This window comes from Emydura macquarii, unplaced genomic scaffold (assembly GCF_026122565.2).
Source record: "Emydura macquarii macquarii isolate MOO-44397 ecotype Brisbane River unplaced genomic scaffold, CSIRO-AGI_Emac_v2 contig_3113, whole genome shotgun sequence".
In the NCBI taxonomy this organism is placed as follows: domain Eukaryota; kingdom Metazoa; phylum Chordata; order Testudines; family Chelidae; genus Emydura; species Emydura macquarii.
The window spans coordinates 4,191,596-4,218,660 of NW_027133250.1; the positions used below are offsets into that span (position 1 = coordinate 4,191,596).

Genomic DNA, 27,065 nt, shown 5'->3' on the forward strand with positions numbered 1-27,065 from the left:
GACTCATTGTGTGCCCATGGCTAAATCCATCCGTTTCTCCCCCGGGAGATAGAGTCCGTGATATGTCCCCACCTTTGTCAAGACCTTTGAAGTCTAAACGTTGAAGTCTAAACGTTGAGCGTTCTCACGCCACGGGGTCACAGCACGAATGCACCGATGGATTAATTGTGATTTACTTGTGAATATTCTGCGAGCGGGCGGAGTATTTTGCAGCAGACCGAATGATAAAGGGCCTGGCTGGGGCTGTATCATGGAAATCAGTGCAAGCTTTCTGAAGAGCAGCTCAGGCTTTATATTTCAGGAAAGCGGGCGTCTCCAGAGGCTGATAGAAACTGGGGAGAGTGTTCCTGTTTGTTGTGCCAGCGTTACTGCAGACAAAGCAGCTGAGCTAATGAATTAGCCCCAGAAAAACAAGCCACGGTGGGTGGAAGAGGAGATGTTTGGGAAAACTGTGTCAACACAGTAAAAGGGGAAAGAGAGAGAGATGCAACTCCCCAGGGAAGCCAGGCGCTCGGGGCGAGCCTCCACTCCGGCTCCAGAGCCGAGAATAAATCTCCGAGTGAGTCTGATGCAATTTGTGCCAATGATCACGACACCCTGGCAGTGCTCGTTTGTAACTTCCTATGTTGCGTTTTATATACAGCAGTGGGTTATCATCATTCTTCTTCCCTTTTCCCCCGGGGTAACAAACCAAGCAGCATTGCAGATAAGGTGTTATCAACAATATATGGCAGTCGGCTTGTTATTTCTCATTCTGGCCTTGCTTTGTGATGGTTATTGTGCAGCAGGGTAAATGCTGGCACTAATCCATTGAAGAATCTGGATAAAAAATGACAGTGGTGACAGGCAATCCCCGGCAAAACCTCTTCTTTTCCTGCCACACTTGATTTGAATAGAATGAATGAATGAACCACTCTACGTACAGTGGAATTAATGTGACTCTCCCCTATCTACATTGACATCCCCATTTTACAGAGGGGGAATTGAGGCACCGGGTAGATCATGTGCTTTTTGCCCAAGGTCACCCAGGGAGTCTGTGGTGGAATCAGAAATTGATCTCCCCTCTCCATGCTAGTTCTGTTTATTATCTGCTAGACCACCCTTCTTACACTTGCCTTAACTGAGATGTGTGTGAATCTGACGGTATATATTCTAGCAGATGTGGATGTCTATGGGAGCGTTTGCACTCTGTGTGTGTCCTTGTGTGTGCGTGCACCAGTGTATTTGTCTGTTTGTAAGTGTGTCTGTGTGACACCCTTACGTGGTGTGTCTCTCTTCCTAACTCGTGGCTGACCCATACAGAGCTGCTGTTTTACACTCACTCTTTTGCATCCAGTGGTCCATCACCATGGCAAATCCCAAAGGGATGTGACCACCTTGCAGATTGAGCACCACCCAGATCCATCTCTGACAAGCTGCTTAAAATGAATATCCAGCTAGACCACCGTATGTCCATCGCTGGTGATTTTATTATGCCACAGAAGCTTTTGGTACACATGTGATCGCTGGCCATGTAGTGGCATTCCTTGGTACACATGCTTTAGAGTGTATTGGTCTTCCATTCTAACAGTGCGCCCAGCTCTATGGAGACAAAATATCACCCTTACTGGCCACGCCTCGCTGGGCACTGGGGGACATTCCAGGACAGAGACATCCCATTGCAGCTAGAAACAGGATTTCCATGTTAACCTGATGATGATCAAGGATCCTAAAGCCCTTTGTCAACTAGGGCCCCGATTCTTGTCCTGTACTCAACCGGGGTGTGAGTTAGGGTAGATTTTGGCCTCAACTTGAACTTTGTGATGATTCCTGGGGAATCCAGGGCTGAGAGGCACTTTGCTAGCACTGGTTCTTAGCAAGAGGAAGCCTTGTCTGGGATGGCCAGGGGCAGCTCCCCAGGTCCACGGTCCATGGGCCATACAATCCCTCACCTCTAGGCCTTGCAGGCTCCGCAATCTCTCGGCACGTTAGCGATAGGCCCTGTGAGTGTCTCCGTGGCATGTCCAGCCCCTGCTCCACGGTCCGTCCCCTTTGCTTTCCATGGATAAATAGACCTTTGGCAAGGGCCCCCAGGGTCTTTGCATTCTCCGTCTCCCGTCGGTTTGATTTTGTGTCGTGGCTGAGAGGCCGAGATGACTTTGCGTGGGCGTTCCAACGGCAAAGCGCGGTGATGCAAGGGACGTGGCAGCTGCCCAGCCTCCGGCCTGCTAGCAGAGCTGCATAGGGCAGAGAACACACAGCCCGGGGGGGGCCGGGCTGACAGTAGGAGGAGAGCTCGGTTTTTAGGGCACACGTTTTCTGCACCTCCATGTTGCTGAGCAGCCGACTCTTGTGAGTCAGATTTTCATTAGCGCTCAGGGGCCGGGTTTTTCACGCGATCGGCACCTACAATGGGGACCACAGACCACGCGGTGCCTGCCATGCTCAGCTCCTGTGGAAAATCGAGCACCAGGCCTCTCCCGCAGGGCACCCAAAACCGGAGGCCCCCTCAAATCAGAGGTCACTTCCCAACATGTGTCCAGAAGTATCTCACTGTGAGGGAGCCACCTGGCTGGGGGTAGAGTATGGGATACGGCGCCTTTTGCCATTTTGCATACAGGCCAGGGCCCTGCTGGCTGAAAGAGGCAGTTGGAGGGAGTGAATTGCTGATTCTCGGTCCCATTGCTAGTGGGCTGCATGTCCGCGCCACAGAAAACCATCATCCAGCCCTCTGGCTGCCCAGCCATCAGTGCCCCCCGCTGAAAGTGGACAGCAGGCCTAGCATTACTGGAAAACAAGAGCGTTCTGTGTGTGGACAGAAAGACAAGGTCAGTCCCAGCTTCCAACCCCTGTATAACACCAGTGTGACAGGCTCCCCCGTGCTGCTTCCCCTGCAACTCTTAATGGTGCAAACGCACATCACGAGCTGCCCACCCGCCAGGCTCCATCCCCAGCTGACGAAGTCACTTGCTCCAGCCATGTGGGAACTCCTGGAGCAAAGCTGGGTTGCCCGATGCCCTCGCTCGCCCGGGGATGCCCACCAGGCCCCTCCAGCTCCTGCCCGAGCAGCGGGCTTGCCTCATGGCTGGGCAGAACCCAATGGGTGACTGCGTCCAATCGTGGCCACTCCTCTCCTGCTCCTGGGAGCCAGATTGGCAGAGCGGGCCCCGTGCCAACCTCCTCCTGGCTGCTGGCCTTGTTGAGTCTGGATTATAAATAGCTTTGCTGGGAGCTGGGGGAAGAGGAGGTGTTTGAAAAGGCTTTGCAAAGCAGCGCTCTGCTCCCAGGGAAGGGCTGGAAGAGCGGAGTGAACAGAGAGGCTCAAAGGAGATTGTCGCTCTGGGGGATCTTTCTGCCACAGCCCGATCAAATGCCAGGCGTCTGGGAAACACCTGCCTGCCCCTCTCGCTGCCCCCGCCGGCCCATTCCAGCCCTTCCCGTACACCGGGGCCCTTTCCTCCCACTGTGGCGTTAGCTCCAGTTCCCCTGCCCAGGCCAGCTCCTCCATCTTGGCTTATTGTGCCCCCTCCCCTGAGTTAGGTCCTTGTCCCCCACTGACGCCATCCCCCCTGCGTTGTCCGTCAGGATGACTCCCGTGGAATAACTTTACCCCCGCCCCCCTCTCGGTGCATCACGTCCGCTGTCCTGAGTCAGCGCTGTCCCCCCCGTCCAAACCCTACCTCCCTAACGCTCTCACACGGGTCCAGATCAGTCCATCCCCTTTGCGGTGTCGGGCTCCCCCTTCCAGCTGTCTGTCCCCCTCTCCTCCCACCGCTGAGTTCCTGTGTCGGCAGCACCTCCCCTCCACCGATCTTTTGTGGATTGGAAGATTGTGATCACCTCCGAGTTGATCTGAACATCTGGACTGTCCAGGGCGGGTTGTATGTCCCCAGCTGGTCCAAACACATCTTGGTTCTTGACTGGACACCCCGCCGAAGGGAAACCCAGAGTGGGGTGGGGGAGTCAGTGCTGGAGACTGGCTTCTTCAAGGTCAGTCCTGAAGTGTGTCTCTGCTTAGCATGGCCCATAATAAGGAGGTCTTGATGGCTCGTGGTCATTAGCGGTCCCACGGCAGTTTTCACAAGAGGAAGGGCATTGTGACTTGATTCCAGTCCAGATGTGTATGTTTCCTCTCTTGTTTTCAGTGTCATGTGATAGTCTTCACTTCCTGTCCTGAAGTGTTGTTGTGTGTTGTTAAATGAATGCAGTGTGCCACTCTAGTTGTGCTGGTTTAAACTGATCTCGTAAAGGTGCCACAGAAGCCTTTGCTTTGAAAACTGTGAGGTCGTGATCATTATGGTTTGTAATTCTCTTCGCAAAATATAGGGATCAGAACTGGCTTAGTTACTCTGGAGTTAGGCCGGGGAAACTGAGAGCAGAGCTGGGCTCCATGCTTCCGCCCAGCAAGATTTAACAACCTGCATCCCCACAAGTTTAAATCCCAGGCATGTTTTGAACATCTGTCCTGTCCCCTCTAGCCCTGAGTTACAGGATCATTGTCCTGATTCCTGCTGTCCAGAGCCTCCCTAAGTTTCCTTCCCACATGTGTTTACATTCCAGCTGCAGAGTCTGGAGAGGGCCGGTTCCTTCCGCACAGCTGCAGGGGGGAGAGAGTCGGGCTACGCTCGCTGCATGGCAGCCAGCTGCTCATGGGCTCTGTGGTTAGCAGGGGTGCCCCGATACGCTGGCGCTGGGTGCTAGCAGTCTGGTCTGGACGCTGGGCCGGGCTGTGGGAGGGTGTTTCTGTCCCAGGAACAATCCCACATTCTGTAATCCAGGTTCCTGCCTGCTCAGCCATCCCAGCCGCTTTAGCAGGATTTAAAACCTTCTCTCCCCTCCCCTTCCCCCAGCCTCCCCCCTGCACTCTCCAGTGAGAAAAACACCCACTTGGCACCCTGCTGAAATTAACTAACCCCAGTGCAAATTCAGCCTGTTCCTGTCGGCCCCTCTGCCCTGCTTCACCCCCACTATGCCCTCTCCAGAGCCTGCTTTCTGTGACTGGGGTGGGGACCAGGTGTGATTAGTTTGGCAAACCAGTTCAGAGAGAATAAGAACCGATCCAAATCCCAAATCCAGATGCCCTGCGAGCCTGCGCTGGTATTTTTCCTCTGTTATTTGTCATTCTTTCCGCTGCCTCGATTCTGACTGGAAAAGTCAAAATCTCATGGGGAGGCTTTTTTCATGGTATTTCCAGCCCTGGCCGGAAGCAGAAATGACTGGGGAAGCCAGCTGGTTCCCACAGGATCTCCAGCTCCGGTATGCAGACTCAAGCGGTTTGCAAGCCCTCAGATAAGCAGCATCTGGATTTTGGGGAGGGGGTTTCGAACCAGACCTCTAATGCTGAGGTGTCCAACCTGCAGGCCAAGGGCTGATCATGACCCTTGAGGCTGTAAAGGGTGGCCCTGGGGGTGACTGTGTTTTACATTTTACAGATGGGGAAACTGAGGCACATGAGCAGGATGTGACTGTCACCCAGCAGGCCAATGGCGGCACCAGGAATTGAACCCACATCTCCTGAGGCCTAGGCTAGTGTTCCAACACTGTCCAGTTACAAACCCTCTTTTCTTAAAACAAATCCCCCCGCCCCCTCCCAATGTTGCAGGCTAGTCCTTTGGAATTTATGGGTCTTGGGGCAAACCCCTAAGGAATGTTGACAGTGAAACTCACTTCTTATTAAAGAGCCAGCCATCTGTTTGATGCTCCTTGTAGTTTTCACCCCCGCGTCCGCACACACATGCTGGGGGTTGGTGGGAAATCACTGATGTATTGCTGTGTAATTTTCCCCCACCTGTTAGCTTCTAAGTGAGGAAGCATCAGAGTAATCTGTGCAGGCGGCACGCCTGCCAGCACCCTGGTGTATGTTAGCATTCTCCCAGCCACAGCAGATTCAGGAAATGAACAGCAGGGGAGCCATCCTCACCCAAATAGGCGACAGCTCCTGGAGCCAGATCTTCAGCATGGTGGCTGGCAAGCAGTTTGGGGGTCAGTTCTTCTGTCTCTTTGCACATGCGCAGTTAGACCTGCAATGCCCCACTCTGTTTGCATATGCACACGTGAGCCGGTGTTTCACCAGTGTGGGCACGCTGGTGGGGAGATTGATGCCCGTGTAGCACAAGGCTTCTGCCCTGTGTAAGTGGGATCTCAGCCGTGTGCTGACCCCCTGCACGGCCATCAATTTCACCAGCAGAATTTTTTGCATTTTCTTTTTTAAAGGCCGTTAGTTTGGGAGCTTGTGCCAACGTTTAGTCCTGTGCGCTGTAGCTGGCGGTCACGCACTCCAGATGTACCCTCACTGACCTATCCAAGGTCACCCAGGGACTGTGACACAGGCAGGACTTGAACCCAGATCCCTGTCCCTTAATCAAAGAGCCCCCTCCCTCTCTTCCTGACTGGCGCCCACGGGAGACCGCCTGCTCGGAATCCAGCGCTGTTTTCTGCTCATCTGTGCCATGCGGCTGGGCTGGGCTGGAGCGTCTCCTTCCTTAAGCTGGCTGACTGGGTCATCTTAGTTGCTCAGCTCAAAGAGTGATCCATATTCCACCCCCAGCAGCAAGATGGCCCACGCGCTTCCTAAGTACCTGAGCTGGCTGCCTCGAGTCACAAAGGGAAATTCGAAGCCCAGACATCACTGGTGGCTGGTGGGAGGCAAAAGGGAAACCGAACGTGAAATAGCTGGAGGAAACCTCTCGACATCTCTTTTCTGGAGCCTGGCAGGGAGTTACACATCTCAGTCTTGAGGATGAAAAAGGCAGTTACCATGGTTACAATTGTCATGTCAATGGCTACTGGAATAATAGCATTCAGGCAGGATTCCCCACCCCATCTACCTGTGTTCAGTCGATTAGTCTTTAATTTGTAAGTCTCTCTTCTCCCCTAGCGTACAGCGCCGTATTAAATCTACGCACTTCGTGGTTAAGATCTCTTTGCCACAGTGGTAAATTCCGTTTCTAACCAAACCTTTGAGGGGTGGGAATGGGCTGGTTTCTTTCTTTGAATGAGCTGAGAAACTCGGAGGGGAAACATTTAGTATGAAGGGTGGCAGCGAATGTCCAAGAAATGAGCTCTGAGGTGACGCAGGGCAGACCCAGACGAAAAAATATACGACCAAAAAATGTACAACCTCCTTAGAGACTAGCTTGTGCCTGGGTCAGATCCTCAGCTGGGATCAATCAGCAGCACAGCTGTGCCGACTGAAGATCTGTGGTTTTCTGCACATAATTGTCCATTTCATCACACTGAATGGGTGCAGAATGTGTGTGTGCGTGCGTATAAATATAGTACAAAAGTTATGCATGTAGAAAAGTCCTATTGAATTTATGAGCAAAGGAACCAACAGGGTGTCTTTGAAATTAACCAGGGTTCTATAGAAATTACACAAAACACCGACAGGGTTTTATGGAAAAGGAGATACTTCCCACAGGTGGTTTGTTGTGGTGGTGGTTGTTTTTTAACCATCCTATAGGATTCTAGAGCAGGGCTAGAACTCGCTGTTAAGTTCTGTAGGATGGGTCAAAAATCCTAACGTCATCTATTCAATTCTCTATTCTATTCTCCCTAGGCGGAGGTGGGAGTGTGTGGGGTGGAGCTGGTGTGGGTGTCTGTATGCTGGGGGGTTGTGTAGATCTCAGAGGGGCAGGACCATGGATGTGGGAAGTGAGGGAACAGGGAGGGCTGTCTGTGGAGGATGGGTGTGACTGGGATGGTTGTATGGGAATAGTAGAGAGGGGTGTGAGTATCTGGTGTGTCAGGTGTGTGCATGGACAGGGATGTGTGAGGTGTGGGGGATACAGTGGTTGTGCAGTGACCCCTGCTCCCTGAACGTGTGCTTTAGGGACTCAGCTAACAGCCCGGCTAAAGTCTGTCTCAGTCCTGGCCCCTTGACAGGGAGGAATTATTGTCTAGTGGTTAGAGAAGGAGTCAGGACTCCTGGGTTCTCTTTGCAGCTCTACCAGGGACTTGCTATTTGATCGTGAGAAAGTTGCTTACCTTGCTGTGCCTCAGTTTCCTCAGCTGTAAAATGGGGGTGTTCGTTGTGGCCTCCCGGGGGAGGTTGCGAGGTTTCATGCAGTCACGTCTGGGTGCCCATGTGGCAGATGATGGAGGTGGAGGCAGCACCGTCCGTCTCCAAGCCTGGCTCTTCCGGGGCACGAGTGGAGGGGCTGGGCTGTGACTGGCCTCCCAAGGATCTCAGCTTAGGATTTGGATGCACGCCGATGTCTGCTGCTGTGCACGTTAAACTCAGCAGGAACAAGCAGCTTGCTTTTCTCAAGGTATCCCAGCCCCTGTATGGAGACAGGCTCTCACCGTAGTCTGGCCCTGTACATGGCTCCCTGCGACACAAACACCCCAAGCCTAGGCGTGCAAACCCCGAGAAAGGATTTACTGGTGCCAGAATGCTCAGCCCCAGGCTGTCCTGGGCCACTGACGTACCCCTGGCAAGGGGCCGATTCCCAGCTTGGGTTGGGCACTGATGAAGATCCTCCGAGGATCTCCCAGCATGTCACCAGGTGTCACTATTCCCATCCATTAGGCCGTGCCCAATGTCACGCAGCGAGTCTAGACCCTGCGTTCCTGGGCCAGGCACAGCCCCTGGCCTGCGGGAGCTGGGACTCTCCGGCTAGCACAGCCGACCGGGGGGAGCCGTGCTCAGAGCCAGCAGGCCACCACGCTGCCTTCTGCTGCTGGCCTCTCCTTTCACAGAGGATGACAGCGTAGGGAGAAGCTGTGACCCCAGCTACCGCGAGCTCCAAGCCTTCAGTAAAGCCCAGCTGACCTCCCGGGAGCCCTTCTCCCCCCCGCCCCGCGGCCGTATTGAGCCAGGATTCAGTTTGTCTACCGAAGCCGTTGTCTGATGCGGGGAAGGCGGCTCCGCGCCGGCTAATGAAACCCTCTGCCAGGAGGCATTAGCGAGTGAGATGTAATTTTATGAATGGGAGTTGCTTTTCCTTGGCTCACACCAGCTCCAGCCAGTTAATTGGCTCCCCTGCAGCTCTCTCCTCTCCATTCTGAATGCCAGCACCCTCAGGGAGCTGGGGGGGGGCGCACACGGGACATGCAGCTGTGCCTCATTCGTCTGCACAGGGGTGTTGCAGTAGGCGGCTGGTGCTGGGCGTTGAGGGAACTGGGGAGGGGGTAGCTCAGAGGGCGGTGAGGGATCTCGTTGCAGTGCGGCCTGACACTGGGGAAGGGAACGGCTAGGTCCTAACATCCAGCACCTGCGCGCTGTTTAGCTGCAGAGATGAACCGCTGCGGGGGCAGAGTAGCTGGTGGGTTATTTCCAGCAGGAGCTGAGCTGAGCTGCCCCGGCGTGACAGCCTGCCAGGGATCCTCCCGCGCTGGATGCGGCAGGGCGGGCCAGGTTGCTGCACTCCAGCTCGACTGGCAGTGGAGGCAATGCGTGGCCACAAGTAGCCGTCAGCTCTAGGCAGAGCCGTCTGCACTGCCAGCCTGCCTGCCGCCTTCATGGGCAAGTGTGCTGGGTAACGAAGGGGTGGGAGACGGGCGTTCGTAGTAACGAGTGGTCTGTCGCTGTGTAACAGCCTGGCTTACCGCGTGGGATTATGTCCCCCTTTCGTAGCAACTCCAGGGTGCCCCCGCTTACCACGGGAGGAGTTACTGTCGCTCCAGCGAAGAGGGGTCGTGCTACTGGGGCTGAAGGCCCTGGTCCGATTCCTACTGTCCGCATGCGAGTGGCCCGAGGTTTGTAACGTATACAGAGTGAGGGGCAGAGCTGGGAAGAAAACCCAGAATTCCTGACTCCCAGTCCCCTGTTCTGACCACTAGAACACACTTCCTTCCAGAGCTGGGACTAGAACCCAGAGGCCCCAGCTGCTGGATTACGGGGGGGCTTTTCGAAGGCACACCTGGCCATGAAGCACCTAACTGTAACTGACTTTCAGCAGGAGACAGATGCCTGAAAGGCATTTATGATTTTTAACCGCCCCCTCCACTCCAGGGCTGGGGACAGAATCGAGGGGTCCTCAGTCCCCGGTCCGCCAGCCTGCCCGCTAGACCACACTACCTTCCAGAACCAGGAGAGGAACCCAGGAGTCCTGCCTGCCCCTGTTGCAACTACCAGCCCACGCTCTTTGGCTCCCCACTTGTGGCTGGCACACTTTCCATGGTCTTGTGTATTATAGGCATGTACGGCCCCGATGCACGGTAACGGACAGGACATTTGTGAGCAGAAAGGCTCTGTAGCCTGGGCATGGATTTCCCTCAGCTCTGAATATGTGGGTCCATCCGATCCCCTCCCTCCCATGGCGAGACAGACAGGGACGTTCGAGCCATCCTCAGTTGCTTCTTTGATGAGATTTCTGAAGCTGTGGATGTTTTCACTTGCCTGCCTTGTGAGAACAGACCTGGTGCTGTGAGAACAGACCGAAGCTCGGGAGAACTGGCCAGTGGGAGGACAGGGGTTTCTTTGCTTTTAAAGTGGAGCTTGGAGATTTGGGCTGAAGGCAGAAGAGAGGTTTCTGTGGATGGGATTGCAATAGACGAGGGAAATTTAGGGTACCCAAAATACACCCACCGTTGTCCCCAAGGAACTGGTTGGATCCTTTCAGGGGTGATACATGATGCAATGGTTAGAGCCACAAGCCAGCAATTCAGAGATTGAGGTTCTGTTCCTGGGGCCTGCTGGCGGTTCACAGCACAACTTGGGGAGAGTCACTTCACTGCCCTGTATTCAGTTTCCCCCTCTGTGTAATGGGAAGAATGATGCCAACTTCCCAGCGATGGGCTGGAGGCTAAATTCATTAATGAGTGTAAAGCCCCTTGTCAGCCTCAGACCAAAGGGGCTGGATGCCTGCCTCGTCTGTCTGCATTATTAATGACTGTTGTTAATAATCAGAGCAGAATTAAGGCAAAATAACCATCAATTGCTCCCGAGTTTCATTGCACCAGCATGAGAAATGCGATAAAGGCAGCCTCGCGGTCTCTTCCAGAGGCAGCGAGACCCACATCCCCGAAGGGATTTAGGCACCTAACTCCCATTGATTTCAGGGGAGGGTAGCTGCCTCAGTACCTGTGAGAATCTGGCCTGAGTGGCTTATCTAAGTTGCTTAGGAGAAACGTCCCACTGGGATGGGGAGGGAATCAAGCTAAATTATGGTTCATTTAGCGTGAATAACAAAGAAACGTCCACATTCTCCATATTATTATTACTTGACCATTTCTATTGGCAGTGCCCGGACGCCTCCGTCAGGGTCACGCCTCATTGTACTAGGTGCTGTACAAACAAAGATACAATCTCTCCCCTGCCAAATAAGCTCCTGCGCTGGAGAGTGACAATCTGACTCTCCTACACCTAAATATGCACAAGGAACGCCTCTAGTTCATCTCCTGCTCCCTTCCCCCGGGGCTGATCTGTGCGGATTCCGTTCCCTGTGAACAGCCTAGGCGGCCAGCGCCTCATGTCCAGTTCTGCTGACTGCTGTAAAGGATCTCTGCAGGACGTGGCTGATTATCACTGATATGCTTTGCTCACAGCCCATGGCAACCTGCTCGCATGTACCGCCAAGTGCACTGGGCTCAATCCAGCGCATCGATTGCCACGCTGCCAGATGGGGCTTCCCTGTGGGGGTGCGTCATTGGTTTCATCGATCATCCTCTCCTGACTGATGCTGTCACCTGAGGCTGCTCATCCCTCTCCCCTGTGCTGGTATTGGTGGCTGCTGCAGGGAATGTGAAGGTGTCATTAAAATATCTGCCTCTTAGGTGCTGGGACTCTCCGTGGGAAGACGCAGCTGTGTGGTAGAGGGTTCAACACAGGGCTGGCAAATAGCCACGTTGATCACCAGGATCAGATTCCATCCCTGCTCCTTGGCTGAAGCTGGAGATTCACCGGTCCTTCCTCTCAGCCCCAGTAATTTCCGGGGGGAGAGCATGTCTCAAGTCTCAGCCAATGAACAAAGGCTGTAATGACAGATGGACCAGTGGGCCAACAAGCAGGGATTATTGCAAGAAGTCCCACTTCTGTGCAGCATGCTGTCTGAATGGTGGGCGTTATTTAGGGTCTAAGCATTATCTAGAGGTCCCCATGCACGTGCAGTTGCATGCCTGTTTGGATGTGTCTCTCTCTCTTAACTGTGTGCAGATCTGGGGCAGATCACTACTTAGGGGCAGCCGGGCACGCTCTGACACACCAGGCACCTGCAAATCTGGCCCTAATCACATGGACACGCCACAGAGTCTAAGGTGAAGGGGAATCCATGGACGTGCGTCAAGCACTTTGAGATCCTCAGAAGTTGCTGGAGAGGGACAAAGTATTGTTGAGGAGCCAGCTCAGCGACCCCACAGAAGCTCACCCAGGTCGTCCCTCACCTGCATTAAACTAGAGCCGGAGAATCTCTCTTCTGCTTCCTTCCTCTTCTTCCCTGGTGCTTCGGAACCAGCATCCTGGGTTTGATTCTGCCGGACTATGGCCCAAGGTCGCCATCTCATGCCTCTGTCAGACTCGCTTGTGGGGCGTGTCACTGGAACGGGTTATCTAGGGAGGTGGTGGAATCTCCATCCTTAGAGGTTTTTAAGGCCCGGCTTGACAAAGCCCTGGCTGGGATGGTTTAGCCGGGGCTGGTCCTGCTTTGAGCAAAGGGTTGGACTAGATACCTCCTGGGGTCCCTTCCAACCCTCATCTTCTATGATTCAGTTCCTTCACCCTCGGCTGAGGTCAGTTCCCTCTGGGCTCGGAATGGAGCTCGTTAATCGTCTTCCGCTGGAGGAGCCAGTCGTGCATTGCCAGACCCCTGCAGCACATGGGGATTGTTTGATGAGCAACCTCAGGAAGCTCTAAAAGGAGAGAAGAGAAAGAGAGAGAGAGAGAACTCTCCCCCATCTCTGATCCATCTTGTTTCCTGGCCTTTGAGTGGTGGAAATGTTGAGTCTTCCAGTTCGCACAGCTGCAGGCCATAAATATTTTAGTACTATCACACCACAGCGCCTGGAAGCCACAGGCTGTCATGATGGAGGCTTGTACAGTCATTCGGATGTGCACAGAGCTGACCGGCAGGCAGCAAAGGCTGGGGCGATCAGCAGCTCCCACCTCCACATCAGCTTGTGGCATCACCCATGGCATTTCTGGTGTATGAGCTGCAGGGGCTGGCGGGGCGGAGCCCACAGAGCCCGAGGTAGTCGGGTCAGGACTCAAAGCTGGCGTTTGCCCTCTCACGGCTTGCTGTCGCTGCACGTAGACGGGACGTCGCTGTTATAGCATGCAGCCGCCTTGCTGCATCTGAGGTACCCAGATGCAATGGGCCTCCTGCGGCTGCAGCACCTTTCGGGTGTGCCCCGGCCAAACACACCTACTGCACGTCGCCGGTGTGTGTCATGCCAGGGCAGTGCTCCCAGGGAGGGATGCGCATGTGTGGCATCCAGCACGTTGTTCCCAGGACCCCACCACGTGCCAGCTGGCTACTGCTCACCCATGGGGGTAAACTTCTGTCACCTGTTGAGAGTAGATTCCTGTCTGATGGGGGGAGACCCCACCCCACTGGTCAGTAGAGTCCATTAAGGAGAGAACGTGATGTAAGCAAATCTCTGCTCTGCCACAAACTGTAGCCTATTAAGACAGAACAAGGCAAGTCTTTGAAATAGATCCTAGCTTAGAGGCAGTGGTAATGCGGTGGAGAGAATGGATTTCCATCCCCCCTCTTCCCCAAAGCAGACAGCCATAGAAACACCGGGACACAGTGACGGAACGGATCTGTTATTATTTGTTTAACAGAAGCACAGCGAGTCCTCCCTCCCCGCCCCAAAATCAGGGCCCCATTGTGCGAGCTGCTTCACAGACACACAGCAGCAGACAGTCCCTGCTCTAAAGCGTTTGCAAGCTAAATAGACCCAGGCCCGCAAAGGCGAAATGATTTGCCCAAGGTCAGACAGTAGATCAGTGGCAGAGCCAAGAATAGAACCGAGGTCTCCTGAGACCTAATCCCATACTTGATCATCTGGAAAAAAGCAGCTTCCTAGGGCCGTTGCTTTAATGAAGATGTTCTCTGGGTGCTAGATCAAGCTACCAGGAGCCCTCATGTATGAAAGGAATGGGTGACTCCGGCTATAGGAACTCCTGACACCGGTTAGATAAATAACCAAGAGCCTCTTCCTGGTCCCATTGAAGTCCACAGCAAACCTCCTGCTGAAGACGTGGCTGCAGGAGGACCGAGCCCTGATGGAACAATAGCGCCAGTTTGTGTGAGTGAGCATGTGCGACATGCGTGAGCCGCGTTGGGCACCCAGGTGCTGGTTGTAACCGAGCTGCTTGGCTGTTTTCACAGCTGGAGGGTGCAGAAATGGAAAGGTCAGAGCGGGCTCTAAGGGGGATTTCGTTGTAGTTAGTGTGGTCACAAGCATTTGCACCTAGATTCAAGCAGACCTTGGCTGGCACCAAAGAGAGAAAAGTGACCTCACCCTGCTTCTAGAGATCCAGTCTCCTAGTCATCCTCTCTGCCCTGTGTAACGACAGTCATGGCTTGTTTATTATCATAGCTAACAGGGAGTTCGGAGCAGGGAACAGTAAATCCCGACTCCTGGGTGCTAGTCCCCACCCTGCCACTAATTTGCTGTGCTCCCTTGGGCAAGTTGCTTAATCTTTCCTCTTCTGTCCACTTGGGCATATGATCCTCACCTGCCTTTTAGTAAGTTTTATGACTTGCGCGATGGATGTGTAAAGTGCTTTGAGAGAGAGACAGCCGCAGAAAATGAGCCGTGCCATGCGACAGCTCCTACATGAAGAGTTCCCCTGCTCTCTGTTTTGCCCCCTCGTTTGCCTTCCGTTCTTGTGGCCTGCAGAGTGAGACTGTCTCGTGTCTCAAAGCGTGTGCCCTCCTGTGCCAAGGAGCGGTGGAGTCTGGTTTCAGCGTGGTGCTGGTGCCTGGCCGCCTGCTCTGTAAACGGGACCAGTGATCGGAGCAGGCAGCTCAGCGCCCAGGGGGACGGGCTTTCACCACATGTTGGACAGGAGATAATGAATCGGCAAGTCAGCCTGCTGTGAATTTCACAGCTGCGTCCAGGGCAGAGCCAGGATATGGATCTGTTTCCTAAATCGCCTTGCCAGTGTCCGGGCTGCCAGCCCAGATCACTTCAGCCCCAGCTTTCCCTTGGAGCTGGCCCCCGAGGCCAGGCCAGTGGCAGGCCCATGCTGGCGGCGGGGCGGGAAATGCCAGCGAGCTGATGCACGCTGACACACTTGGCTGTAGGGTCCTGGCTGGGTCAGTTCAATGGCTGGTCACTCCACTGCCCCTCGCAGATGGGGCGTTTCTTGTTAGTTCCAGACACAGAGAGACCAAACCATGGACTCGCATACGTTAGAGAGAGGAGATCAGTGCTGTCCCCTCGGACCCATGGAGCAGCGGGGCTTGGGGAACTGGCAGGAGAAGTGGTTTCGGGGAGGATTTGTCTCTTACCAAGTGGCCTGCGCAATGAGCCATGGGGATCCCCTTCCTGCCCTTGGCACATGGGGGGCTGTCCCATACAGTGCACGCTATCGAATAGAATCAGAGAAGATGAGGGTTGGAAGGGACCCCAGGAGGTCATCTAGTCCAACCCCCTGCTCAAAGCAGGACCAACCCCGACTAATATCCAACGTGGACATCCCCCCCCCAACTGCAACTTGAGACCGTTGCTCCTAGTTCTGTCATCTGCCAGCACTGAGAACAGCCTAGCTCCATCCTCCCTGGAACCCCCTTTCAGGTAGTTAAAGGCTGCTATCAAATCCCCCCTCATTCTTCTCTTCTGCAGACTAAATAAGCCCAGTTCCCTCAGCCTCTCCTCATAAGTCGTGTGCTCCAGCCCCCTCATCATTTTCATTGCCCTCCACTGAACTCTCTCCAATTTGTCCACATCCTTCCTGTAGTGGGGGCCTCAAAACTGGACACAAAACTCCAAATGTGTCCTCACCAATGCCGAATAGAGGGGAATAATCACTTCCCTCGATCTGTTGGCAATGCTCCTACTAATGCAGCCCAACATGCCATTAACTTTATTGGCAACCAGGGCACACTGTTGACTCATTCCAGTTTCTTGTCCACTGTAACCCCCAGGTCCTTTTCTGGAAAACTGCTGCCTAGCCTGTCGGTCCCCAGTCTGTAGCTGTGCATGGGATTCGTCCATTTTAAGTGCAGGACTCTGTACTTGTCCTTGTTGAATCTCATCAGATTTCTTTTGGCCCAATCCTCCAATTTGTCTAGGTCACTCTGTATCCTATCCGTACCTTCCAGCATATCTACCACTCCCCACATTTTAGTATCAGCTGCGAACTTGCTGAGGGTGAAATCCAACCCCATCCTCCAGATCATTAATGAAGATGTTGAACAAAATTGGCCCCAGTATCGACCCCTGGGGCACTCCACCTGTTACTGGCTGCCAACTAGACATTGATCTGTTGATCACTACCTGTTGAGCCCGATGATCTAGCCAGCTTTCTGTCCACCTTATAGTCCCTTCATCCAACCCTTACTCCTTTAACTTGCTGGCAAGAATACTATGGGAGACTGTATCAAAAGCTTGCTAAAGTCAAGGTATATCACGTCCACCGCTTTCCCTACATCCACAGAGGCAGTCATCTCATCACAGAAGACAATCAGGTTGGTCAGGCATGATTTTCCCTTGGTGAATCTATGCTGACTGTTCCTGATCACTTTCCTCTCTTCCAAATGCTTCAAAATGGATTCCTTGAGGACTTGCTCCATGATTTTTCCAGGGACTGAGGTGAGGCTGACCGGTCTGTAGTTCCCCGGATCTTCCTCCTTCCCTTTTTTGAAGATGGGCACTATGTTTGCCTTTTTCCAATCATCCGGGACCTCCCCTAATCGCCACGAGTTTTCAAAGGTAATGGCCAATGGCTCCGCAATCACATCAGCCAACTCCCTCAGCACCCTTGGAAGCATTGCATCCAGCCCCATCGACTTGTGTACGTCCAGCTTTTCTAAAGAGTCCTGGACCTGTTCTGTCAGCACTGAGGGCTGCTCACCTCCTCCCCCTTCTGTGCTGCCTGGTGCAGTAGTCTGGGAGCTGACCTTGTCTGTGAAGGCAAAGACAAAAAAGGCATTGAGTACTTCAGGTTTTTCCACATCCTCTGTCACTAGGTTGCCTCCCCCATTCTGTAAGGGGCCCACATTTTCCCTGACCTTCTTCTTGCTGCTAACATACCTGTAGCAACCCTTCTTGTTCCCTTTCACGTCCCTTGCTAGCTGCAACTCCAATTGTGCTTTGGCCTTCCTGATTTCACTCCTGCATGTTCGAGCAGTATCTTTATATTCCTCCGTAGTCATCCGTCTACTTCTTGAAAGCTTCCTTTTTGTGTTTAAGTTCACCAAAGATTTCTCTGTTAAGCCAAGCTGGGCGCCTGCCATATTTGCTGTTCTTTCTGCACATCGGGATGGCTTGTTCCTGCGCCCTCAATAAGATTTCTTTAAAATACAGCCAGATCTCTTGCACTCCTTTCCCCCTCATATTAGCTTCCCAGGGGATCCTGCCCATCAGTTCTCTGGGGGAGTCAGTCTGCTTTTCTGAAGTCCATGGTCCGTATCCTGCTGTTTTCCTTCCTTCCTTTTGTCAGGATCCTGAACTCGACCATCTCATGGTCACTGCTGCCCAAGTTACCACCACTTCTACTTCCCCTGCCAGATCTTCCCTTTGTGAGCAGCAGGTGAAGAGGAGCTTGGCCCTTAGAAGGTTGCTCCAGCACTTGCACCAGGAAGTTGTCCGCAACACTCTCTCCAAAATCTTCCTGGATTGTCCGTACTCTGCTGTGTTGCTCTCCCAGCAGATGTCAGGGTGATTGAAGTTCTCCATGAGAACCAGGCCCTGTGATCTGGAAACTTCCATTAGCTGTCTGAAGAAAGCCTCATCTACCTCATCCTCCTGGTCTGGTGGTGTATAGCAGAGGATATCACCCTTGTTGCTCTTGCCTCTAAACTTAACCCAGAGACTCTCAACAGGCTTTTTTCCCGTTTCATACTGGAGCTCAGAGCAATCACACTGTTCTCTTACATACAGTGCAACTCCTCCACCTTTTCACCCCTGCCTGTCCTTCCTGAACAGTTTATACCCATCCATGGCAGTGCACCAGTCCTGTGAGTTACCCACCAAGTCTCGGTTATTCCAATCACGTCATAGCTCCTAGACTGTGCCAGAACTTCCAATGCCTCCTGCTTGTTTCCCAGGCTCCTCGCGTTCGTGTGCAGGCACTGAAGAGAACTAGCCGATTGCCCTGCTTGCTCAGTACGAACCAGGAGGCCTTGTGCTTCCTCCTGGCGTCCCATTTCCTCTCTTACCTCCGGACTTAGGTCTCCATCCCCCGGCGAACCGAGTTGAAGGCCCTCCTCGCTAGGCTAGCCAGCCTGTCTGCGAAGACGCTCTGCCCTCTCTTCATTAGGAGGATCCCGTCTCTTCCTAGTAATTCTTGGAACAGCATCCCATGGCTGAGGAATCCAAAGCCCGCTCTCCGACACCACCGCGTAACCACGCATTTACTTCCGCCATTCGATGGTCCCTACCTGGGCCTTTTCCCTTCAACAGGGAGGATGCTCCTCAAACTCCTTCTTCCCAGAGCCACGTAGTCTGCAGTGATCTGCTCCAGGTCCTTCTTGGCAGTGTCGTTGGAGAAGTAGGAAGGGGCAGCGGTCCGAGGGCTTGAGCAGTCTCGGCAGACTCTCCGTCACGTCCTGAGTTGTAGCTCCAGGCAAGAAGCACGTCTCGAGTTTCCTGAGAATGGCAGATGGATGGGGAGGGAGTCTCCGACCCCTGCCACCCGTGTCTGCCAATCGATGGGGTCTCCTCCTGATCCCTCCCCTCCGATGACTCTTCCAAACCATCCTCCGCCGTCGTGCCTGTGCAGAGAGCCTGAAAACGGTTGCCTGCCTCTCTCTGCATTGGGCGTATGTGGGTTCTCCTCTTTCTTCTTCTGGAGGTCACACGCTGCCACCAGTACAGAGCTCACAACTCGGACACAGGGTGGGCCACATCTTAACACAGAGAGCGTCTCATTGACGCCTCCCTTCTGGTTTCCCCCCTCTTGTCCTGCCTCCTGCCCCCTCTCCACCCAGCCTCCCGCCCCCGCCTCGCCCGGCCTCCCACCGTCCCTCCTTTTCATAGTCAGGTTGCATCTCTGGGGCAGCGACAGCCGTTGCTGACGTGGCAAGTCACAGCGGGGACGTGCCTGACGTATTTTTCGTTTCCTTGAATGCGGCGTAGCAGCTGGGAAGAGGAAGGACCCGGCCCCGGGAGGCCAGCTGGCTCCACGCCCCTCATTGTCCACTGCCCCCAAGTGCAGAACATCTGCTCTGCAGCTTTGCCCAGCCTGGTTTCCAGCCTCTCCCCGCTGCCTGTCTGCTGGTCCCCGTCACTGCTCTAACCTGCCATGAAGCTTGGCAGGGAAGAGAAGCAGCCTCTGGTGCAGTGTGGGTCAAAGCCCCTAACCGAATGGCAGGCTGGGATGCTGATACTCCGGCACCGACTCTGGTGTCATGGACATTTGCTGAAAGGGTTGGGAGCTGCCCATTTGGAGAACAAGGGGGTGTTTTGGCATCCACCCCCCCCCCCCCGGGCTCTCTGGGGAGGTTTAATTCATGGGGAGTTTGTACTTGCACCTGTGGGAAACTCCTCCTTCCTATCCCACGTGCGGGGGGGATTGAGGGGCTGCAGGGAAGCCAACAAGGCTTGTAGAACGCAGCCGCGAGGATGTGAAGGGGAGAGAGGACTGAGAACAGACCAGGGAATTAGTTTCTTTGATGGATTCTTTTCTGACCCAGAGACGCTGGGAGTTTAGTTCCAGACAAGCACGCGGGTGCAGAGCGAAGTATGGGGGGGTGTCTCGTGCTGGGAGCGGCTGGCGTTTGTCAGAATTCACATGTGGGGGGTGGGAGGCAATGAAAACGCTTTGTCCTTCCATCCAAGGTCTCAAAGCACCCTCTAGACGTCAGTGAACTGTGCCATGCAACCAGCAAGCGCCGTGCCGTGAGCTCCATCCTTATTATCCCATCACAGCCGGGGAAACTGAGGCACAGAGCGACTATGAGGGCCTGATTGTCGGAAGCACTGCCCACTGTCTTTGGCTGGAGCGGTGGGTACGCATCTCTTCCGAAAATCAGCCTGGAGGGATTTGCTCCAGCTCACGTAGCTCATCAGTGGTAGAGCCCAGGAGTCCTGACTCACGTTCCCGTGAGCAGCACTGCCTCCCAGGTAGGGACTGTGGCTTCAGACGTTGTCCTGCCTTCCAACCGCTGTGCATGGACTGTAAATATCTTTGGGACGGATGACCAGGCTCCTCCCACACCACCAAGAGCTTAAAGGGATGCTGTGTTCTGAAAGGGCTCAACGCAAGACGAGGGTACAGAAGTATCCGGCATGGCAGCTCCATCCTCTGTGAACTCATTACTGCACTTGGTTTTAATGAACACATCTACTGTTAGCACTGAATGCTCCTATAGGTTAACAAAACCTTATATATTTACCTGCCGTCTTTATATTATCTCAGTGAGAAAAGTGGAGCTTGAAAATCCCTTCTCTCTGGCAGGATGGGGCTGTAGTTATTTATTTTCAGCACGAACTCGGAGCCCTGGGATTTATCTGACATGGCAGGAAACCACTTAAGGACTGGTGGAATTTCAAGGCTCTAGGACTCAGTGGGTGTGCGTTTATATATGTACGAGAGCATATGCCTTGAAAAATTTAACAGCCCACCCCACGCTCCTGCAGTGAGGAGATGCTGAGTTTATTTTTTGATCAAGTAAAGTATCATTAGGTTTTGCACTGTCGCTGACAAAATGGTAAACGCCTAGTTCTTGTGCCTGGGCTGGGCAATTTCCATGACAGTTTTGCAGGGCTGAAATGACGTAGGTATAAAATGTACCGGTCCAGCTCCTTTACCATTACAAAGATGGTAATGGGAAAAGAAACTCTATTTTCCTTGCCCATCAAAAAATATGACTCCAAACCCAAGTAGGCTGCGAGGATTATCTGTCCATCTGTCTAATCTAATCTGTCCTGTTTTAAAAAACATATCAAGAAAACACTGGGGGAAATTGAAGCCAAACGTAGGGAGGGGAAGGGGCTTTTGACACAAAGGCGGTTCTTGATTGGCAGCCGGAGGGCATGGGTTACAAACATTCCTGGGGAAGGGCGCATCCGGTTCTGGGCTCGTTAACTCTCAGGGAAGAACGTTACCTCTCCCCAGGGTACTGAAGTTTCCATTTCATAATGTGGTTCCCATTTTGAGCGCAGTGGCAGAGCCCTGCCCCAGAATGCATAAAGGGATTTCGGGGCCCAGCTGCCACTTGAAGCGCCTAAGCCCAAAATTCAGATCTTGAAAAGCCCTGTTTGGCTGCCTCCTAACCTAAATTCCTGCCGTCCTCTGGGAACTGCACCAGTTCCCTAGCACTGCAGAGAAGGTAAATACTTGCTGCTGCTCCCAGCTTTGTCTGTTTTCCTTTAGTCCAAGTGGTAGATGCTCCATGTGCCCCGTGCTGTGTAATAGCAGGAGCGGAATCCACGCTTGTAAAACAAAACGGGCTATTTATTAGGAGAACTAATTACAGCGATGTTGCAGCTGCAGCCAGCATTCCAGCCGTGTGCACACAGACTGGCTCCTGAGTGGCGCCTCCAAACTCTTCCATCCTGCAACCCGTGCTCCTCCTTTAGACCATCTCTACGGGATGTGAAAGCAGAGGCCTGGGCTGTTCGAACTGCAGCTCATGGGTGCTAGTCCTGGCTCTGGTGCGATTCATTTAATAATGGTGTCTGTTGTCTGGATTCCTTATGTGCCTGGTCCCAGTGCAAGCATTGTGCTTTGCACAAAGCTGAACATATACATAAGAAAGGAAACTGATTCAGAAACCAAAGCCTCCTGCAGCAAACAAGCTCCCAGATGTGTCCACCCTTCACAACCATCCTCTCCACAGCCATTCAGATTCCTAGACCAAGCCGTGCTGCTGTCAATCACTTGGAAAGAAGCTGCCACTGGTAAAACACCTTGGTGTGCATTGTTCTTACTTCTTCTTTCTTTACTATAGACCTTGGGCATCTGGGAAGGGGTGGTTGCTAGGGAAATACAGACTGTTCTGGAATCTGTCCAAAGCTGAGATTGATCCTAAAAGCAACATGCTTTGAGGTTTGAAAGTGTCCGTTATCCTTGTCCGCAGTTTCCCTGTTTGTCGCAAGACTAGGATTGCCAGTTTTGGTTGGACGTATTCCTGGAGGTTTCATCACGTGGCATAATCTTTAATTAAAGATTAATTCCTGGAGACGCCAGGACAATCCTCGTCTCAGCCTGCGCACCTCCCAAATTCCGTTCCAGGCCAGAGGCGAGACAATCTCAAGCAGGCTGTTCCTGTGACATTTCCAGGCCCTAGCACAGGAGGTAGTTCTGGCAATCTCACAAGAGAGGCTGCTTCCACCACGTGTCAAACTCTGTGTTGCAGATGCCAGAGGAGAGTTTGGCCATACAGCTGATAGGACGGAGAGGGTGATGGCTAACATCTGAATAACCGTGGCAGAATCTGATTTTTATTTTGTTACAATTTCGACGGATAACATCGATGTGTATTTTTAAGCTTTTTAAAAATTACTTCTATCGATTTTAAATTTTCACAGTTGCAGGAAGTTACGGGGGGAGGGGGGCTAGACTATAATTAATGAATGACAGACAACGAGATTCAAAAAGTTAAAGCTTTATAACTGTCAACACACAAACGGGTAACATCGCATGTCAAAATATACTATGTAAATATCCTTACATCAAACCTCACATGTTCTCGAGAGGCCATGGTCTGACTTTGCCTACCTGTACATTTCAGTTATTATGGATGGAAATATTTTTTCATCACTGTGTGTTTGTATGGGGAAATGGACGTTTACTGACATTTACTGATAAAAGTCTTCTCCTTCCAAGCCCACATTTGGGAGAAGGTGCCATGAGCGCTGGATTCTATTCGCAGCTCTGCTCCAGGACAAACTCCTGTCAGGGATGTTCTAGGTATACTTAATCCTGGCTCAGCACGGGGGTCTGGACTAAATGACCTCTTGAGGTCCCCTCCAGCCTGACATTTCTATGATTCTATGAAATCATGTCACTGCTGTGCCTCAGTTTCCCAGCTGTGAATTGGGAATCAGGACTACCTCATCAGGGTGCTGTGAGGTTCTATGTAAATGTAAATGTGAGCACATGGAGGGCCTCAGACGAAGGGGACAGCGATGTTCTTTTGAACCTTTGGATAGCTTTGTGGTGGTTGGCAGAGGTGTTTCTAGGTGCTGACGTCTCTCCAGAGGCCCTTGCATTGCAACGCTGCATCACAGTGTGATGATGGTTGACGATATCGCCAGGCCTCCTTGCGTCCGCTGCATCGCTCTGCGCCATTGCAAGCTCAACAGTAGCTGATCCTGTTGGACGTTCCTAGTGAGGTGGTGACCTCATGTCTCCCATTCTTAAACCCTACCTAAGAACAGCAGCAACATATCCCCCTGACTGCAGAGCCATCTTTCATTAAACATTCCTGGCTGGTATTTTAGCCCAGCTTTTTGCAGTTGCACCTGCTGGCCTAATGCCCTGGGAGGGGGCACCGTGGTGGCACCAGGCTGCTGTTGCTGGATTGTTTCAATCTGTCGTCCCAGCGAAGTGGATCCAGGCCACAAGTGTTGGTTTGCACGTGCCTTTCCTCTGCGGGGCTGGGTGGGGAGCTGGCCATGATATGCAACTGGCTGAGAATTCCTGGAATGAGCTCTCGTTGTTTTGCTTTCCCATTCCAAGCACAAGGAGCTAGTGAATCAAAGGCTGCAGTTGCCTGGTCTGGTTCCAATAAGGAGGGAATAAGGGCCTGCCCATCTGCTTCTCATTAATGGAAGATTGGAGGGTCAAACAGATAGAACGTGACCTTATATGGACCTCTGGAGTCTCTAATATCTAAGCCGCCAGGATCTTCCACTAAGCAACCAAACCTGGGGGAAGGGCACCCCTGTGCAGAGCGCCTGCACAAAGCAACTGTCGCAATTTTATTGTGAGTCTCGCGATATTTGGTGTAAAGAAACCCCTGCTCCTGGAGGCACGTGATTAGGTGAGAGTCTCAGTTCTCGTTTAAAAACGGAAAAGTAAGTTTCTAGCTTTCAGGGTTGCCGAGAGATGCTTGGACATGGGACTTGGGAGCATCCTAAAGACTGAGTGCACCCAGAAGAATAAAAAGAACCCCAAAGGTATAATTAAAAAAAAACAAATCTCATGATTTTTAAACTAATCTCATGAGTTTTTGGGAACTGGTTCATGCTCTTTGAGTACTTGTGGTGGACAGTGCTGGCTCCACTGCAAGATACGGAGAGGACATTGCTGTCTGGGCCTTGGCCTCCCGCTCTGCCCAGGGGTGAATCTCACCTGTTGATTTTTGAAGTCACTGCCATGCCAGCCTGGGAAATCTGCATCGTGACACAAAAGATGCTGGAAGCTGCAGCTTGGGGTTTTCACCTCTCCAGGGCTACAATAGACCCTGTAATAATGATCATTTCCAGAGCACCTTCCATCCAGTGATCTCAAAGTGTTTCCCCAGCGTTAATGCAGACGTAGGACACACTGTGAAACTGTGAAACAAGTTACTTTTGTAGCACATGGCTAGTGAGTGTATGCGCTGCTGTCCTCTACTTGGTGGAAGTAGAACTTCTCCACTCTGTGCCCTAAACCTTGTACTGTTACAAGTTTCTGGGGATTCTTGTTTAGTCCAACCATCAGGGAGGGGCCTTTGCTGACAGAGCAGGCGGACTAAATGTTATTCCTGCAATCCCTGGGGAGTTTCAAGTGGCCAGAGTGTGCAGAGAAATTCCTCAGGAGCTGTCAGTTTATTACAGTATTATTATTTACACGATACCGAGGGGGAAACTGAGGCACAGAGCCACTAAGTGACATGCCCAAGGACACACAGTATGTCAGTGTCCAGTGAGGTGCAGAACCGAGCAGTTCTGACACCCCACCCTCTGCTCTAAACACTAGATATGCAACCCACACACCAGGATACTAGCATACAGTCCCCTTTCCCCGCCATATCAATGGGATCCATTCAGAGAGGTACCGCAGGAGCCAGAGTTTTGACCAGACGGTCATATTATGAGGGCAATTATAATTCACTTGAATTTACTGGAGGGCCAAGGTACAGAAGAGTTTCTAGCTCCTATGCAAAGACCCTTGACCAGGTGGGGGGGAATTGGCAGACAGGCTTTTCAGTCAATGAGCGCATTGTGGGCAAAGCCCGCCGCCTGGATCTCTGCTATGGAGGCTGGAAACCCAAATAAACTTTCCGCTTCTGATTCTGGTGCGTCATGCTGTGAAATCTGAACAGCCTGGCCCCCAAGTGCAGAGGGAGAGTTTTTGCCTGGGGGGCCCAGGGCTCAGATCTTTACTCCGAGGCGTTGATTCTGAATTGTGCCCCATGAACGAGAGAGGAGAGCCCATCGTCTCTGCAGGATAGGTCTGCAGGGGATGCATTTGTCTTCGGGAAGCCCACGTGCTTTGACAGCTGTGAGCCAGGTTTCCTTCCCGTCCCTCCGGAAGTTTTCTTGTCCCCTGGGTGTGCTCTGCAGCACAATGCACTTGCAGAGCCCGACCCTGTGCTCAGCATTCCTGGTCGCACCCTTCCTTTGGTCAGGGGCTTCCAGCATCATGGTGTTAAATAATGCAAGCTACGGCCAAAAAACAACAGAGGCAGGAAAGAGCGAGGGCAGGCACTTCAAACGCTGCCTCTGCGCAGTTGCACTACTGGAGTGCTGAAGTGAACACACTCCTATGCAACGGGGGAGCTCTCTCCTGTCAGCGTCACTACGGTGTCCAGCAGTGTGGATTTTTCACACCCCTGAGTGACGTAGTTATACCGACATGGGGTCTGTAGTGAAGACTTGGACAGAGAGAGAAACAGCTGCAGGCAAGGGCGAAAGGAGGAATTTAGCTGAGCTGGGAGAGGGGCAAAGATACAGGGTGGCTGTGCCAAGGGGACAGAATTACAGAGGGGAAGGCTCTTGCACCGACCATAGCGAGTTTGCAGGGAGAGATGCAGGCGAGGCTGTTGCCAGAGAAGCAGGTGTAGTGAGAGGAGCAGAGGGAGACCGTGACAGAGACCATGTAAAAATGTACCAGCAACTGCTGACTGGTTGCTAAGACTACACATGCAAATGGGGTATTTGCCTGAGCAAGTAGCTATGTAGCTGTGTGACTGCATGGGCACTTACCGCAAGCGTGGGGGCTAGGCGTGCAATTGCTCAAACACTTTTGCACACGGCCCTGCACGCTAAGTCCAGCTCTACGAGAGAATAACATGGACCCTCCCATAAGCTGTACGGTACTTTTCTGATTCTAGATGCACTTTAAGGGTATTTTTTGTGGCAGACCCTTCTCTGAGCCCCACTGGCGATTGTATCTATTACCAATAAATCTGTAGCTGAGCCTGTTGGCTGATGGCAAGCAGAGACTCAGAGAAGCAACAGAATTGGAGAGGGAGAAGACCTATGAGGTCATCTTACCCATCTCGTCAGCTGCAACCAACATGGGCCTCCATCAAAGAGCCGGATTCCCCCCTGCTGATTGAATCAATCTGTGGGAAAAGGCGGCTCTCCATTTCAAGGGGTTGGGTCGAAAGGCCTAGGAGCTTTACCGGGACTTCTGTTTCCGCCCTTCAATAGATGAAAGAAAAGAAAGGCCTGTGATGTACCCCTGCGGAGTCTGGGACTCCATAACGTGTGCTCCACCCTGACCGCTGAGAGTGCAGGGCATTCAGCGGTCACGGCAGCAGCCCCGAGGCATTGGACATTTGGTTTGTGACATTGCAGCAAGGGAGATGGCAAACACCGGTGCTGCTTGTGTGCTTTTCCCGGTGTGTAATGCCCCCTGCGTGGCTCCACCGAGACCTTGCGCAGGGCGTTGTTTTATGAACTGTCCAGGCTCTCTGCCTGAGGGCCGGGGGGTTGCTAGCGTGCATCCCTGCCAAGTCTCCACCCTGAAGCGGGGATGTCCCTAGGTGCTTTTAAACCTTCTGCCCCACCCTCATTTCTCTCCCACCAACCCCTGCTCCAGCCTCCCCCACGCTGCATCCTGTCACTTCCCTGCGCCATTAGAGTCCCCACCG

The 27,065-nt window shown here is 52.9% G+C and overlaps 1 protein-coding gene across 1 annotated transcript in view; it reads left to right on the top strand.

Annotated features, from left to right (window-relative positions):
• SDC3 (syndecan 3) overlaps positions 1–27,065 on the top strand; it is a 63,165-nt gene that overhangs the window by 23,839 nt on the left and 12,261 nt on the right. The window lies entirely within an intron of this gene.